The sequence below is a fragment of the Ochlerotatus camptorhynchus genome, unplaced genomic scaffold (assembly GCF_037179485.1).
Source record: "Ochlerotatus camptorhynchus isolate MF236.1 unplaced genomic scaffold, CSIRO-AGI_Acam_v1.1 ptg000185l, whole genome shotgun sequence".
NCBI lineage: Eukaryota > Metazoa > Arthropoda > Insecta > Diptera > Culicidae > Ochlerotatus > Ochlerotatus camptorhynchus.
In genome coordinates this window covers 861,974-878,670 of record NW_027040675.1, presented here as the reverse complement: position 1 = coordinate 878,670, position 16,697 = coordinate 861,974, and the positions used below count along the sequence as shown (strand labels likewise).

The 16,697-nt window shown below is 42.9% G+C and overlaps 1 protein-coding gene across 1 annotated transcript in view; it reads left to right on the top strand.

Moving 5' to 3' along the window:
* The window catches only part of Eip93F (Ecdysone-induced protein 93F), a 574,027-nt gene that overhangs the window by 135,584 nt on the left and 421,746 nt on the right, over positions 1-16,697 (top strand). Inside the window, exon 2 of the mRNA XM_065223166.1 lies at positions 11,551-12,033. The gene's annotated coding sequence lies outside the window, so the exon portion shown is untranslated. The remainder of the gene's footprint in view (positions 1-11,550; positions 12,034-16,697) is intronic.

Sequence of the window (16,697 nt, the reverse complement as noted above, 5' to 3'; positions counted from 1 at the left end):
CCAACAAAGCTACATTAGCCTTAGCTCTCCCTTTCTTGTACTTTTCAACCAAGCAGTTCTTCTTCTTCTTTCATTCCAACATATGCGTCATCGGATCATCATCAATTGGTATTAGCAATGCGTTCACCGCTTTTTCATCATCTTGTATTCTTTTAGCAAATTTCTCCTCTTGTTCATGTCCTTGTTTGGCCGTCTCGTTCTCAATTGACAGAGCATACTCCTCTTCTAAAGGAGTTCGCATTAGAGAGTGATCAAGTCCTTCCTGTTGCAACAGGTGTTCAATCCTCTTCTTCCAAAAAAGAAAAGATTTTTCACCCCCTTTCAAAATCGGGATAACTCGTCGAAATCCATTGTCCATAATGCTGGAACTTAACAATTGTCTACTGAAAAATTGCAGTCTTTGTTCATCAGAAATCTCCACCTTGACTGAAATCTCCACCTTGAGTTCGTTGCTTTTTACATCACAAAAGGCTAGGTTTCTGCTATACCTTTGAGAGCATTAAGAAACCCTAAAACATAGGACTTTTATTATCCTATGAACACAAAACACCAAAATTTCGCACACCCGCAACTTCCCACGTCATCCTCAATCGGATTTATCCTTGTGATTTCAAACCAAAACATTCAAGGTGTCAGAAATACCGGGTTGCCGGCATAGGTATTTTACAAACCCTGGCAGCTTGCTCTTTGACCGGCACAATCCACACACCTGCGGCACACTGACAAAAAAGATGACCCAAGATTGGTTTGCGGAGTGACCGACCCCTTGTTCCATCCAGGGTTTACATCTGTTAACTTCTGCAATACCAATTCCCATTGAAGACGTTAACGCTGACGTTAACGATTAACAACCATGTTTCTAGGAAATTGTCACTCAAAGACTGTTATTGATGTGAAATATAATTCAGTAGCAAAATTTTGCAATCATATGCATATCTGCTTCCAAAACCGTTACATCATATTTCACTGATCCGCTAAAATTAAACCCCGGCAGATAATTGCCTTCAAAGTGACCGCGTGATCCGCTTCGCAATTCACTGCAAAACATCTCAAAAAAGCTACTCCAAACTACAAATCGCACCTTGCCTAGGTATTTAGCAACACGTCTTTCTCACCAACTTGTGTATGAGTCTAGCGAGGCAGTAGCTTCAAAGCCAGCCCCCCCCCCCCCTTCACCCCTCTGCCAGCTATTCTACATATTTTCGATTTTACCATATATATAAATATTTCGCCTTCATTTGTTTTTCATTTTTCGCGCGCTCTCCACCACTCGCATCGACTGCGAAAAATAAGGTACTTAACTATTTTCGCACCCTTCCTCCGCCGAGTTTTGTTCCACTTGACCATCCGCCCCTCAGCCCACCACCTCTTGACACATCGAACCAATCGCGCGCGCGCCATTTAGAAGAGGAAAAAAGGCATTTGCACATTTAAGTCAATGTCAAATGTTTGCTCGCCCGCGATCCAAGCAGGCCGGTTTTTTTTTTAGCAGCAGCTGTTGGTATTGCTAGTAGTACGATTATTGCACATTAGTAAGTAGCTGGCATCATACGTCGTTCGCCTATTGCAAAATGTGCAACGGCTAGAGCCGTCCGTCGGTTCGTTTTCGATTCGATTGAGTAGGTTCGACGAAAAAAAAAAACAAAATGCATCTATCGCATCGTCGTCGTCGTCGAATAGACACTTGCACTTGGACTTACAACTTGAATAGAAGAACTTGAATTTGGAATTACATTTCAATGTGCTGCGCTGGTTGCATTCAACTGTTGTGCGGTTTCGGTTTGATCGTAACCTTCCTACCCTTTCCCCGCCCGCTTCGATCGATTTCGGCTTGGCGGTGGTGGTTTCGCGTTACGTCAAACGTCAAACGGCAGCAGGCGGCTGGCGACGGCACTCACTCAATTGAAGCGAATTGGTTGCGGCGGTGTGTAGTTCTACTTTCGAAAAATCTTGAACGTGATTTAAGATCCTGACCACCCTTCGTTTGCCCCCTTCCTAGCCCAGTGGGCACTGAAATTCTATTCTAAGACCTATTTCCAGCGCTTGCTCAATTGAATTCTTAATTGGTCCGGCTGTCTCTCTCTCTCTCTCTGTCCCGATCTCGGACTCGGACAAAAACAAAACAAGTAGTCAAGACACATATGCAGCTGCCATGTTGAATGTTTCCGAGGAATACGGGAAGCGGGGGAGGGGGAGCATTAATATCCGTGAAGGATTGTCGCACTTTTGACTTTGTCTCCGACCAGCCAACCAGATTGAGAAAAAGCACGTGTTTGTGCGAATCGGATCGGATGGCAAGTGCGGGGCAAAGCCTACTTGGATGAATGAGCAAATGTGAGCTTTTTCGTCTACAAATCGTCGGTCGGCAACCATGTATGTAGATACGGCGGGACAAGTTTGGAATTTATTCGCAGATAAGGCTCCGTTTGGTGTTTGTGGATTTATGGGTACAGTTGATGTTTACGGCAGTTGTTTAGGTGTTGGACGTTTGGCGAGGCATGACTTGCAGTGCGATTGGTGCTTTGAGACTTGTAGTTTTTGCTACTTCTATTTCAGGACTTACTGAAGGAAGTTCACAGGCCTTACAGAGCAATCCAACAAAAGTTTGGCGGGAAGTTACAGGACGTTTACAGACAGCTCACGAAGGGGCTCCTACGACCGTTTAAGAAGTTCACAGAACTTCGATGAGGATTTCAAAAAGGCATCCCACAGAACTTCTGGAGGGAACCCTTATAACATTTTCAGGAAATTCACAGCAGTTACAGTGGACCTGCAGAACTTCAGGGAAAGCTGACCGAAGTCGCTTGAATTCGTAGAAAGTGCGCAGGACTTTAAAAGGTATGCAACAGTATTTCTGGGTGAAACTGGTAGTACACAGGGCTTCTGGTAGAAGAATGTTTCTGAGGGAAGTCTACTGTATTCCATGCAGGAAGCTCACAGTACCGTCCGAGAAAAATCACATTACTTCGGTGGGAAGTCTATTGATGTTGCACATGGAAATTTTTTTCCTTGATTTGTTTTCCGTCGATCTTGTTTTCCGTGCTGAGCACCAATGCTACCGACGTGCCAGGATGGCAGCTCCCTCACCTGGACCCTACCTATCGACCCATCAACTCATGAACCGGGGACCAACATCTTTACTTCCCATCCGAAGGAAGGCGTGATCAGAGATGTTATTCCTCAGAACATCCCGGCGATGCCGACTGGGATTGAACCCAGGCCTACTGGGGGAGAGTTAATCACGCTTACCACTACACCACCGGCGCCGCTGTGGAAAAGTATTCTAACTACTAAAAAAAATCCTATAGAACTCTTGCTCGGTGTTCACAGGACGGTTTGTGGCAGTTCACTGCATTTCTGTAAACCAAAATCTAGATTTTGACGAAGGTTCACAGGTGGGCTTCAGTAGATGATGATGATGATGATGATGATGGTCCCATCACTTACTCATATAAAGCAGGGATTTGTCTGAATTTCAAACGAAAATCCAGGATCTCAGACGGAATCCAACATGATTCCGAACCGAATTCACCACAATTCTCCATAATCCCAAGGTGGATGGATTGCTCAGAATCCCAGATGGGATTATCCGCATTCTTCCAAATGAAATTCTCCTGAATCCGAATCAGGATTGTTTAAAATTTTCCTAGCCGGTTTTTTCGCAATCCGACCGACAAGATTTTCCGGAATAACAGCTCCTCTAATATTTCTCCTTTATGATTCCCAAACTAATCAAAAAAGTTTACCAAACTTTCACGCTCCAATTTCAAACCTTCGTGGAAGATTCAAAATTTCTGGAGATTTTAAACAGGATTTGCAAAGGATCTATTGGAATCCGAGATGGAATTCTGAATGGTGGAATCCAAAACTTCCACGCTCAGATTTGAAACCGTTTCTTGGACGATCTGAAATTCCCGGTGATTTTCTTCAGGGTTTGCCAAGGATCCATTGGAATCCGAGCCAGTTGGAATTCGTCAAACTGAAATCCAGATTTTCAGACGGAATCTGACAGAATTCCAAGCCGTATTCACCAGAATTCGTAGTGAAATTCTCCAGAATCACAAGCTGGATGGATTCTCCAGAAACCCAGATGGGATTATCAGCATTCTTCCAGGTGATATTCTCCAGAATCCGAATCAGGATTGTTCGCAATTTTCCAGGTGGGTTTTTTTGTGTAATTGTCGGAATAACAGCTTAATATTTTTCTTTACTTTAAGTTTCTCAAACCATTTGTTGGAAGACTCAAAATTTCTGGCGAGTTTCTTCAGGACTTGTAAAGGATCCATTGGAATCCCATTGGAATTCGTCTGAATCACAAACAGAAATCTCAGACGAAATTCGATAGAATTCCAAGCCGAATTCACTAGCATTCAAAGTGGGATTCTCCAGTATTTCTATCAGGATTGTGTGCAATTTACAAAGTGGTTTTTCCCGGACTTCAAAAACGAGATTTTCCGAAATAACAGATTCTCTAACAGTTTCTTGGGCGATCCGGAATTCCTGACAAGTTTTTTCGACTGAATCTCAAATGGAAGTCCAGAATTTCAGATGAAATACGAGAGAATTTCAAACCAAATTCACCAGAATTTGAAGCGAGATTCTCCAAAACCCCAAGCTGCATGGATTTTCCAGAATCCCAAATGGGATTATCCGCATTCTTTCAGATGAAATTCTTCAGAATACTTACCAGGATTGGGTTTTCCCGGACTTCGACAGACGATAACTTCCTGAATAACAACTCCTGTAATAATTCCTTAAGCTTACCAAACTCTCATGGTCATATTTCAATCCGTTTCTTGGAAGATCCAAAATTCCCAGCGAGTTTCCGCAGGACTCACCAAGAGTCCATTGGAATCCCATGTGGGTTTTGTCTGAATCTCAAACGAAAATCCAGAATCCCAAGCTGAATTCAGATTCTCTAGAATCCCAGATGGGATTATCCGCATTTTCCCAGGTGAAATTATCCAGAACCCGAATCAGGATTGTTCGCAATTTTTCAGGCGGGTTTGTCCGGAATTTGACTGAATTTCCGTTATTAAAGCACATTATTTATTATTTATCTTTATTAGGGAGGCTTTCAGCCTTGGGCTGGTTCGCCTCCAACGTTATTAAAGCACAGCTAATGCTTCTCCTTTAAGCTTCCCAACATTATCTCCAAAGTTCACTAAAATTGCGCTCTCAGAAGTCCCGGCGTCTTTCTTCAGGGTTCGAAAAGGATCCTGGTGGGATTTGTCTGAAATCCTGGTGGGATTTGTCTGAATCGCGAACGGAGATCCAGAATTTCAGACAAAATCTGACAGATTTCCAAGGCTAATTCACCAGAATTTAAAGTGAGATTCTCCATAATACCATGTAGGGTGGATTTTCCGGATGCGATTGATCGCATTCTTTCAGATAAATTGCTCCAGACTCTTAAAGAGAACTGTTCTCAAATTTCCAGGCTGGTTTTTTCTAAAATTCGACAGACGGAATTTTCCGGAACAACAGCTCCTCTAATATTTCTACTTTAAGTTTTTCAAACTTATCTAAAAAGCTTACAGAACTTCCACGCTAAGATTTCAAATCGTTTCTTGGAGGATCCACAATTTGCGGCGAGTTTCTTCGGGATTTGCAAAGGATCCCAGGTGGGATTCATCTTTATCACAAACTGAAATACAGAATCTTAGACGGAATCCAACAAAATCCCAACCCGAATTCACTATTCTCCAGAATTGTGAATGGATTCTCCAGAATCTCAGAAGGGAATATCCACATTCTTCCAGATGAAAGTCTCTAGAATCTCAATCAGAATTGTTACGAAATTGTCCAATCAAGTTTTCCCGGACTTCAACAGACGAGATTTTCCGGAATAACAGCCCAATAATTCTCCTTATGCTTTCCAAACTAATTTTTAAAGTTAACCAAACTTCAACGCTCAAATTTCGAACCGTTTCTTGAAGGATCCAAAATTCCTGAAGAGCTTCTTCAGGATTCACCAAGAATCGATTGCAATCCCAGCCAGGTGGGATTTGTCTGTCTCAGACGCAAACAGAAAGCTGAATTCACTAGAATTCGATGTGAGTTTCTCCATAATCCAAAGCTGGATGGATGGCAATTTTCCAGGCGGGTATTTTCCGGAATAACAGCTTCTCTAATACTTCTACTTAAAGTTTTCCAAACTAACCGACAAAGTTTACCAAAAGTCTGCACTCAAATTTCAAACAGTTTCTTGGAAGATCCCAAATTCCCGGCTAGTTTCTTCAGGATTCTCCAAGGATCCATTGGAATCCTAGGTCGGTTCCGTCTGAATCTCACATGTAACTCGGGCAGGATGCAAGCTGAATTAACCATTTTTCGCAATTTTCCAGGTGGGGTTTCCCGGAATTCAACGGATGAAATTTTCATGACTTCTTAGCACGTTATTCTGCAGGATTGCAGAGACGTGATTCTCTTCAATTCTCCAGAAAAAAAGCCTCTGAATTCTCCAGATGGATTGATTGGAGGAATTTTTTGCTAACATTTTGCATTCGTAAGATGTTCGCGATCAATCATATAAATTCGAGATTTTTTTGCTCTTCCTAGCCTCCTGGAGAAAACCTTACCTTAATTAGAAGTGTTTCTAGTTAATTGACAAGATCATGTGGTATTCGGTCATCGCGAGAATTTGTATGCACCACTTCAATACTGTTACGTATTTGACCACAAACGTTTGACTGCTGGATACATTATCAAAGAGCTTTGGAGACGATGTGGCTGGTAGCAAGGTGAGCTAACGTTCAATGAAAATTAACTTTTAAACAACAATGATTTATGGTGGTCCTGAAAAGAACCGTTTTGTCGTGATTGTTGGAGTAATTCTGAGCCATTAGGGTGTTCAACACGGATGAGGCTGGTGAGCTGTATGTTTTTTTGGAACGAGGGTGCCGCGCTTGGCATAGATGGCCAACAGCGATTCACGAAGAGCTACTGATTCCGATCAGTAGCGCAGCGGCTTCTTCCTCCCTCTTCGGTGAATGGACGCTCATGTGGGTTGCAGCTCGCTGCTTGTGGTCAACCTTTCGTTGTATACTGGAGAACAATGTTCAATGCGAAAGCACTGCTGCTGCTACTACTGCTGTTGATGACGACCAACCGGACACCACCACCCACGGTGATTGAATAAGCACCGTTCGGCGAGACCAGATCGAATTCTATTTTGAAATCTGTGTTAGGGAACCCACTTTTTGCAGGCAGGTGATAATTTTTATCACCATCCCTAATAAAATTGTTATGGATGGGGGGGCGACCCCGGCGTAGTGGTTAACATCCATACCTCTCATGCCAAAGTCACGAGTTCAAATCTCACCCCCGGACAAGTCACGAATGACCCAAGAGTGTTAAAGTGACCATAAATAAAAAAAAAAAAAAAAAAAAATGTTATGGATATTTTACTTAACGACGTGATCCGGGTATCATCCAAACTATTTGTGGAATAGTTCAATCATTTGGCTTAGCATTGACTTATGATATTTTTATTATGGATTGCAACAGTTGAGCATTAGCGTTATTTTCAATAGTGACCTATTGAAAATTAATAAAGTAATCATTTTAGCAGATTTGTAGAAAAATTCCAATCGATTGGCTTGTTAATTGTTGTTAAAATTCATCCGCTATTGACAGAGTTATTAGTTGTTAAAAACCTGACCACTTTTCGTGATGCGGTCAACTTTGGTTTTTTGAAATTGCACCCTCAATATGTTTGGCTCTTGAGTGACTCAAAACAAAACAAAAATCTTCACTCTGCAAATATTTACAGGGTGATTCAGAATAGCTGTCATCGATTACACAAATATGCAATGTTCAATGGGTAAAAGTATTTTTGATTTGATGAGTGCACAAATATCAGCTTGTATTGATAGTTGGATTTAAATTTCATTCGTTTTCGATTTCAAGCAGCCATGGACGTGAAAATGGATCATGTCATAAAACTGTATGCATACTAGATGGGGTGAAAAGCAACCTCCTTGGGAACGAGACATTTTTTAAATGTATTTTTTTTATTCAATATAGGGGAATTTACGTATTCTCGTCAATCTAAGCAGCGTCCGCACTTCTATTAGCATTTTGTCAGCGTTACGCACATATATCACGTGTCTGTTTGTTAACATTCATCTGCTGCTTGCTTCTCTATCCATTCCAATCGACAGAATTTTTCAAACCGGTTTGAAAGCGATTTTACAACGCTCCAAACTTCTCAGGTGAGTGTGACTATTGTCGGCAGCCTCTTTTTCTTCGGCAACCTTCCCATTAGAACTGCGTGTTAACCAGCTGTTCTATTATCGGCAACTCGAAATCAGCCCCATTTTGTAGTGCGTATACTTCATTTGAAGAAAAATCTGGCATAATAGGATTGCTCGCTCGTACAAATATAATCAGATTGAAGCTGAAAGACTAAAGAATCGTTTGAATACATTCAGGGAAGTGTGTTGATGGGAAAACATAGTGAAATTATCGTTTAAATTTTGGTTGCCGAAAACAGTCAATGGGTGCCGAAGCCAACATTTACCCTAGTCCCCTTTTAGCTCGATACACTTATTCCAGCGATTTTCCAACTTCATGATCCCGTCCGAAAAGTAATTTTCCGAAAGGTCTGCAAAATACTTCTCCGCGGCGTTGATGATTTCCTCACGTGCGCTGAATTTTTTCATTGATGAGCTATCTTTTGAGGTTTGGGAAGAGATAATAGTTTGAGGGAGCCAAATCGGGTGAATACGGTGGATGCGGAAGAAATTGGAGCCGTAAGTCATTTTTTTTTCTTTATTTAGGAGATTTTCAGCCGTAGGCTGGTTCATCTCCGCCGTAAGTCATTGATTTTAGCCGTAGTTGCGATGTTCAAGGGCGCCGGCGCATTGTCTTGTAAAAACAACATTTATTTTCGCTTCATTTGAGGCCGTTTTGCAGCGATTTCGGCCTTCAGACGCTCCAATAATGCACAGTAATATTCGCTGTTGATGGTTTTTCCTTTTTAAAGGTAGTCCACGAAGAGTATGCCATGACAATCCCAGAAAACCGACGCCATAACCTTTCCGACCCATCGAGCCTCCCTCGGCCGCTTCGGAGCACTCGTGCCAGCTTCAGTCCTTTGCAGGACACTCATTCTGTTCTCTGGGGTGTAATAGTAGATCCAGGTTTCATCAACAGTTACCAATCGACGCCAAAAGTTCGCCTGATTCCGCAACAGCAAGTCCAAACACTCTTTCGGTCAGCCAACACCATTTCATGTATTTATTTGACATTGTCCTCTGTAACCGCATCGAAGGGCCTGCCGCTGTGGACTTGATCGGAATTGAAGTTGCGGCCACCACGAAACTCTTGAAACCAATATTTGACGGTATAATCTGACGGAGCATTAGCCCCATAATATTTATCCACCTTTTCTTTTGTTTCCTTCGGCGTTTTGCCTCTTAAAAAATAATGTTTTATGAGAGAACGAAAATCGTGTTTATCCATACACAACATGATGCCAAACACGTCAACACCATTCAGCTGTCAAAACAAAACTAAAGACAGTATCGCACTGAAATTTAAATGTCTGCCTAAATATGAACCGGCTACAGAGCACCATAACTTTTTTTGCAGTAGCAGCGCATTCTGGCGGTCAAGGAGGTTACTTTTCACCCCACAGTGTATTCGTCTGTTATCTTTTAGGCTGTAAACCATTTGCCGAGTTAAATTTAACTCGTGGTTAAAAGTGACATTTCGAAAGTTATTTTCTATGTTCGAAAATCCCCGTGCTGTCGATCGACCGGTTTTCGACCCACGGTTGTCAAAATTTAACTTCTTGTCTGTCAGAAATAACCATGCTCGGATAGCAGGGTTCATCGATAACTTTCCATATGTCAATTTTTAACCAAAAGTTAAAAAAATTCGCCAAATGGTTCAGAGCCTTAGGCTGTGGTCCATTTGGTGAATTTTCACTTAAATTTGACACTTCGAAACTAAATTATAATGTTCGAAAATCCCTCTGTTGTTGATCGGCCAATTTTCGAGAAGGTGTGTGTCAAAATTGATTCCTTGTCTGTCAGATATAAGTCTGCTGGAATAGCAGGTTAATTTGGAAATTTTCCATCTGTCAAGTTTAAGTGAAAATTCGCCAAATGGAACACAGCCTTAGAAACTGAAATCTCTTCGAAAGAATGAAACATTTCTCGATTACTTTTTCAAAGGGACGTATCAGCTTTTGTAAACAATGCATTTAATCGTCGATTTGGCGTAACTGGTAGCTCGCACACGCTTACCAACACCACTAGCAGGTAAGGGAAAATTTCCCCCATCTGATGGTAGTGTTAGCATGCGTGGGCGAGCTACCAGTTACGCCAAATCGACGATCAAATGCATTGTTTACAAAAGCTGATACGTCCATTTGAAAAAAAGTAATCAAGATTTATAGAGGTCATTATAGAGGTAAAAAGGAACCATGGATGGAAAATCCTAGGACTCCAAAAGTGCTGGAACTGAAACATGCGTGCCAGCTGTGATTCATTTTCGTGACAAATGTGGCTGGTAATTAAAGGTAAAGGGAGAGAGATTTGAATTAAGGTATGCTAAGTTGAAGGCTATATAATAATCACTGCGACGTTGTGGTCGATGTTTTTAAAAGAAGTTCTACTCACTACAATTATTTACTAAACCACCAAATCTCATTAATCAATGCTTATTCTAGCATCTCTCAATCGTAACTAACTGACTAAAACCCTACCTATCTGGTTCTATTTAATAATTATATCTGCTGACAAAGCTAGTTAACCTGGAAATGCTGATCAACGTATTGCTCCTGTAAACGTCGCTGAAGATGCTTGCGTTGCATCCGGCCGCGTGCTGTTGATGGGTGTTTGGGGTGCTGTTGTTGTGTTGGCTGGTTGTGTCTGTGTTGGTGGAGTATCCACTGTAACTAGATATGTAGTATATCTGGAATATCCTGATATCTAAAAATCATGCAAGCGTTCAATCGTTATGACCATTTTTAAAAGTGACAGTTATTCCGAATCACCCAGTATACTACAAACTTATAGGTACCTTGTGATGGATTTATTATCTTGGATGTTTCGCCTTAATTCTACTTCTGATTTAGACCATGAGCAGCTTCTTCGGGACATTTAGCCTTTTTGAACTTTTGTCAATTTGATATTTAGTCCATTTCGGTCATTTATTCTCCATTTCGAAAATTTCTACATTTTGTCCATTGGATCTTTTAGTCCATTTGGACCTTTTTTACCTCTATTAAAATATGACCTTTTGTCCATTTTTGGCCTATTTTCTTTCATTTTTTAGCATGGATTTGACAGTCGAATTATCGAGTCAATATCCGATAATCTAGCCATGATTTTTCTGTAGCCTGGTGGTCTTCGAGGAGAAGTCTTCGATGGTAAGTCAAAAGTACAACGAGGACTAGGTCTAAATCCTCCCTGGAATTTCGTTAATTTCATGACCAAATTTCAAGAACATTCTGGACAAGTCGTTGAGCTATTTAAAAAACCAAACTCCTTCAAATCCGTAAGAACCTAAATCAAATTTTCTCGTTCTCTTTTCCAGTTTCCCATGAACTACGATGCGAACGTTGCAACCTGATCGAAAAGATTTGTGTGCGTGAAAAGCCCAACTTGCTATGTTGACCAAAACAGCGTTCACCGAAATAGTGTTTCGCTTCGATAAGCGTAGTGAGTAGCCTCTGTGAAAAATAGTGTTGTGTGAAAGTGTCATCCCTGAAGCCCCGAAGAAGCATTGTCCGTTGTGGCGGCAAAAGTGTACTGTCAGCCCCCGTTGCATCCTTCCGGTAATAGTGGCGAGGTCCTCACTTCCATTTCACGTCTCATTTAACCTCCCTCCCCCCCTGAAAAGTGTGACAGCGAAAAAAAAAAAATGAATATACATAGTGGCGTAAAAATATGAAAACCGAAAAAAGAAGAAGAAGAAGAAGAAGCAGTGCTCCAATATATTCGTGGACCTGAACCCCGTTTTCGGTGGTGTTGGTGTCGGTGAGCCGTGCTGTCCCACTGCGGTGGCGGTTGAAGAAGGGTGAGTATTGAATTAAAAACTACACTACTTTTTTGCACCCCGCTTTCACCGCATGCTTTTGTGTGAACGAACGAACCCATAGATGGCGTCTCACTGTCGTCGTCGTTGTTGTCGATTTATCTACTTGCAGGCGAAATGTCGCTGTCAGTTATAATTATGAAAATTTGATGCATTCGACAGGTGATGTCTAAATGTTATTCGGGTCGCCCGTTGTTGGTGGATTTCAATTATTCAACCGAAGGGAGCCAACTGAGATCGGCGGGGAAGTGGCGGGCGGGTGGCGGGCCGCTTTAAGCGGGATATTAATAAATTCAGTACGTTATTACACTAAAATGCTCCGAATGGTGGGTGGGCGGATGGGTGTGTATGCCCGTTCGTCCGCCCGCCCGCTAGTCGAAGGTTAGGTGGTTGGTGCATTATTTTTATTATTTATATAGGATAATATTTTTCCCCGGACGGTCGTCGCTGGCTGGTGCTTTCCTTGTGCCAAGCGAAAAGGAACGTTGTTTATTTCAGCATTTTTCACTTGCGTTGCCACCCATTTTTTTCCAGCTATTGCACCACACTACTGTGCACTTTTTTTTTCCAGAATCAATTTTTTGTCGTATTTTTAAGAAAATGCCATTAACGGCGTCTTTCACTCCTTCTCGGAGAGGAGTCCTGTGGGGCTGTCTCCCGTGTTTGTGTGTGATGGAATGCGCCACCGGAACAAAAAATCTCATTTTCATGCTGAAAAATGATATTAAAATATTCGCCGGGGTGAAACTGGCGACGAACGCCTGGATGTCTGCAAGTTTGAAACGAGCGAAAAAAGTGTTCTAAAGGATAAAGGAAGATTTTTAAATTAATAAACTGTCAAACTTTTGAGCGGAATACTAAAGGGGGATGATTTTGATCATCCGAATCGACAGCAGATTAAAATGGATAACGTGACATTCCATTAATGTCAATAAGATTTGCTTTTATTCCAACGTATTCAAGCAAGAGCATTCACTATCGAATAATAGTTTGCACCATCAAATCCGACAGATGTCGCCCCACCAGATTTTCGAAAAATCGTCGATTTCTTTTCAATTTTCGCAGCTTTCTTTTTCCGATGTCTCGAGATTCACCCTTACCTTACCTGACCAATCAGGCTAAAGCCTTGTTGTCATCTGCTCTCCGAAGAAGTCGTCTCCACTCTACTCGATCCATGGCTTCGTAGTCTGCGAAGGGTATGCTGGTCGCCTTATACTTGGTTGATCCACCTTGCCCGCTGCACGCCTCTTCTTCTTGTTATTGTTGGGTCGCTTTCTAGAACCATTTTCACTGGGTCGTCGTGCGGCATTCTTACGACGTGCCCAGCCCACCGTAGTTTGGGCAATGTGGACGATGGATAGTTCTCCCAGCACCTGGTGCAATTCGTGGTTCATTCGCCTCCTCCACGTTCCGTCATCCATCTGCACTCCACCGTAGATGGCACGCAACATCTTCCGTTCGAAAACACCACGAGCATAGTCCAGGTCTCGTGGTCGTAGAGGCCACCGGTCTAATCAGCGTAGACAGTCAGCTTCGTGCCATAATGCGTCTTTGAATTTCTCTGCTGGTATCATTTTCCGCGGTCACCAGTGAGCCCAAATACACGAACTCATCGACCACCTCGATTTCGTCACCGTTAATCTGATCTCGGGGTGGGAGGCTAACATTGTCTTCCCTAGAACCTCTTCCGTTCATGTATGTTGTCTTCGATGCGTTGATCGCAAGTCCAATCCGCCCAGCTTCAGCATACAGTCTGATGTACGTTCCCTGGATGGACTTCCTGAAGATCGTGCCACTCGTGTCTATCCCTGCTCTTCTGATCACACCTTCTAACGCGATGTTGAATAGCAGACACGAAAGTACATCACCTTGCCGTAACCCCCTTCGAGATTCAAAGGAACTCGAGAGTGTCCCCGATACTCGAACAACGCACATCACTCGATCCATCGTCGCCTTGACCAATCGCGTCAGTTTATCCGGAAATCCGTACTCGTGCATAATCTGCCATAGCTGATCTCGATCGATTGTGTCGTATCCGGATTTGAAATCGATGAACAAATGTGATGTGTGGGCACGTTGTATTCGCGGCATTTCTGCAGAACCGGCCGAATCGCGAAAATTTGGTCCGTGGTAGCGCGGGCAGCCATGAATCCCACCTGGTATTGCCCCACGAACTCTTTTGCAAATTGTGACAGGAGGCGGCATAGAATCTGGGAAAGTACCTTGTGAGCGGTGCTCAGCAGTTTGATCGCGCGGTAGTTGCAGCAATCCAACTTGTCGTCCTTTTTGTAGATTGGGCAAACGACACCTTCCATGCACTACTTCGGTAATATCTCCTCCTCACAAATCCTCGCAATTACCCAGTGCAGCGCTCTGGCCAGTATTTTAATAGCTCACTTGACAGTTGATCTACACCAGTTGCTTTGTTGTTCTTCAGCTGACCGATCTCCTCCTCAACTTCTTGAAGATCAGGGGCCGGTAGGCTGTCGTCTTCTGTGCGTGCTCCAAGGTCTGTTGCCGTGCCACCTTCGTTTTCTGCCGCATCACCGTTGAGGTGCTCGTCATAGTACTGCTTCCACCAAGGTTGCAAAGACTCATTTCAGCTAAAACAATGTTTTTCTAAATTATGAAATAATTAGATGCCATGATCAAATTTTGAATTGGTAGGATACAAGAAGAGGTTGCAAAGAATGTGTTTGGCATATTAAACCTGTTTATTTCACTTCATGAGAGTCACAATCAGCGATTTTTCACAAACTCACTCACTCACTCACTCACTCACTCAGCGATCAGCAAATCGCTGATTGTGACTCATAGAAAGCAAAATTTACAGGTTTTATGTTTCCAACGCATACTTTGTAACCTCTTCTTGTAAGTTACAAGTAAAACATGCCATCATACCATCTTTTGGTTTTATTATTCCGAAAAACATTATTTTAGCTGAAATGAGTCTTTGCAACCTTGGCTTCCACCTCTCAATCACCTCACACTCGTTCGTGAGAAGGTTACCGTCCAAGTCCTTGCACATATCGGCTTACGGCACGTAGCCTTTGCGCGATCTATTAAGCTTCTCGTAGAACTTTCGAGTGTCGTTTATGCGGTACTTCCTGCTGACGCTTATTCCTTCGGAAAACCGAGTTTTGTCTGTTTCGCGCTTGTCTGTATCGCTCCACATTCAATCTCGTGCGGTGTTGCAGCATTCTCGCCCGTGCTTCATTCTTCTCCTCTACTAACAGTTTGCATTCGCCGTAAACCGGGATCGCAGTACCTAGTGCCGCTGTAGCAGTACTACCTATGGCGGAACGGATGTCCCTCCAGCCATCTTCAAGAGAAGCTGTGCCAAGCTGCTCTTCCGTGGGTAGTGCAACTTCCAGTAGCCCAGTTCCACCAATACTTCATTGTTCTTGGGGAGGGTTGCTGTTTATCGCCATCCATTTCCCGTCTAACTGTACGCTCAAACAGGTGTTGACAACACCAACTTCCTCGCAGGACCAAAATTGTGCCATTAACTGCTCGAGATTATCCGATACCGCCATGTTACAAGCGTAGTTAGTATTTCTACTTTGTGGAGTGACTTTGCCTGACAATATCCACCCGAAAACCGATTCCGTTAGTACGGGCAGGTCCTTGCCCAACTGAATCTCCCTTTCAGACTGTAAGTAACTGAAAATCCTTGGATGCCCAGAACCAAATTGATCTTTCTTGACCGGATGAACTCCGGATCCGTCAGTTTGATCTCTACCGGTATGTTCCATTCATTTTCCTGAACTGTAGAAGTTGGCAGACAATCTGTAACTTCCGGTATGACGAGAAATTCCATTAATCAAGAATACCAAGAATCGATATGTTCAGTGATGCAAAATATCATGACACTCACGTGACGCTCGTCTTCGCATCAACCGACTATCGCTGACAGATCGTTTTGTCACGCAGTGAGAGTTAGAGCAATGGCAAAAAACAATCCCCAGTAATGGTCGCTGCTCACAAGCAAAACGTTACACCCGCTGCTGATGATGAAAAGCACAACGAAAACAGTGAAGACTTCTGCAGTGCGATCATGAGAAAAAGCGAAACGACAGAAGAAAATCAAAACAATGCCTACGCATTCCAAGTTCGTCTCGGCAGGCGCGACTGTGTGAGTTACAAACAAAGCAGGCAACATGAAACGAAAGCTGTTGGCTCACTCGCCAACACACTCACATAAGCAAGCAAAGCAGCAACTGCTTCAAAACGAGCACAGATGAGTGTCGTGATTGTCGGGAATGACCAGATCGGTGATGGATCACAACAGAAGACGACATTCACCAGTTGCTTTTTACTTCTTTCGTCAACTTGATGGATGGTCATGGAGAGAGCTTTGACGAGCACATTGATAGGAATATATAAAGCGTTACTACCATCAGCTGTTTGGCGATCGTGATTGTGATAGGTCGCGACTCTGGATATGTTGGTCTTCTGACTGGAGACATTCATCAACTGACACAGATTTTGAGAGATGAAATTGCACTCTGACCCTGAGTCCAGTAGTGCACGTGCCGGATAGCGGGAGCCCTGATCATCCTCGATCGTAACGACAGCTGTAGCCAGAAGAACATGAGAGAAGAGACACTGAGCCGCGTTGGAAGAAGTAGATTCAAGTGAGGCAT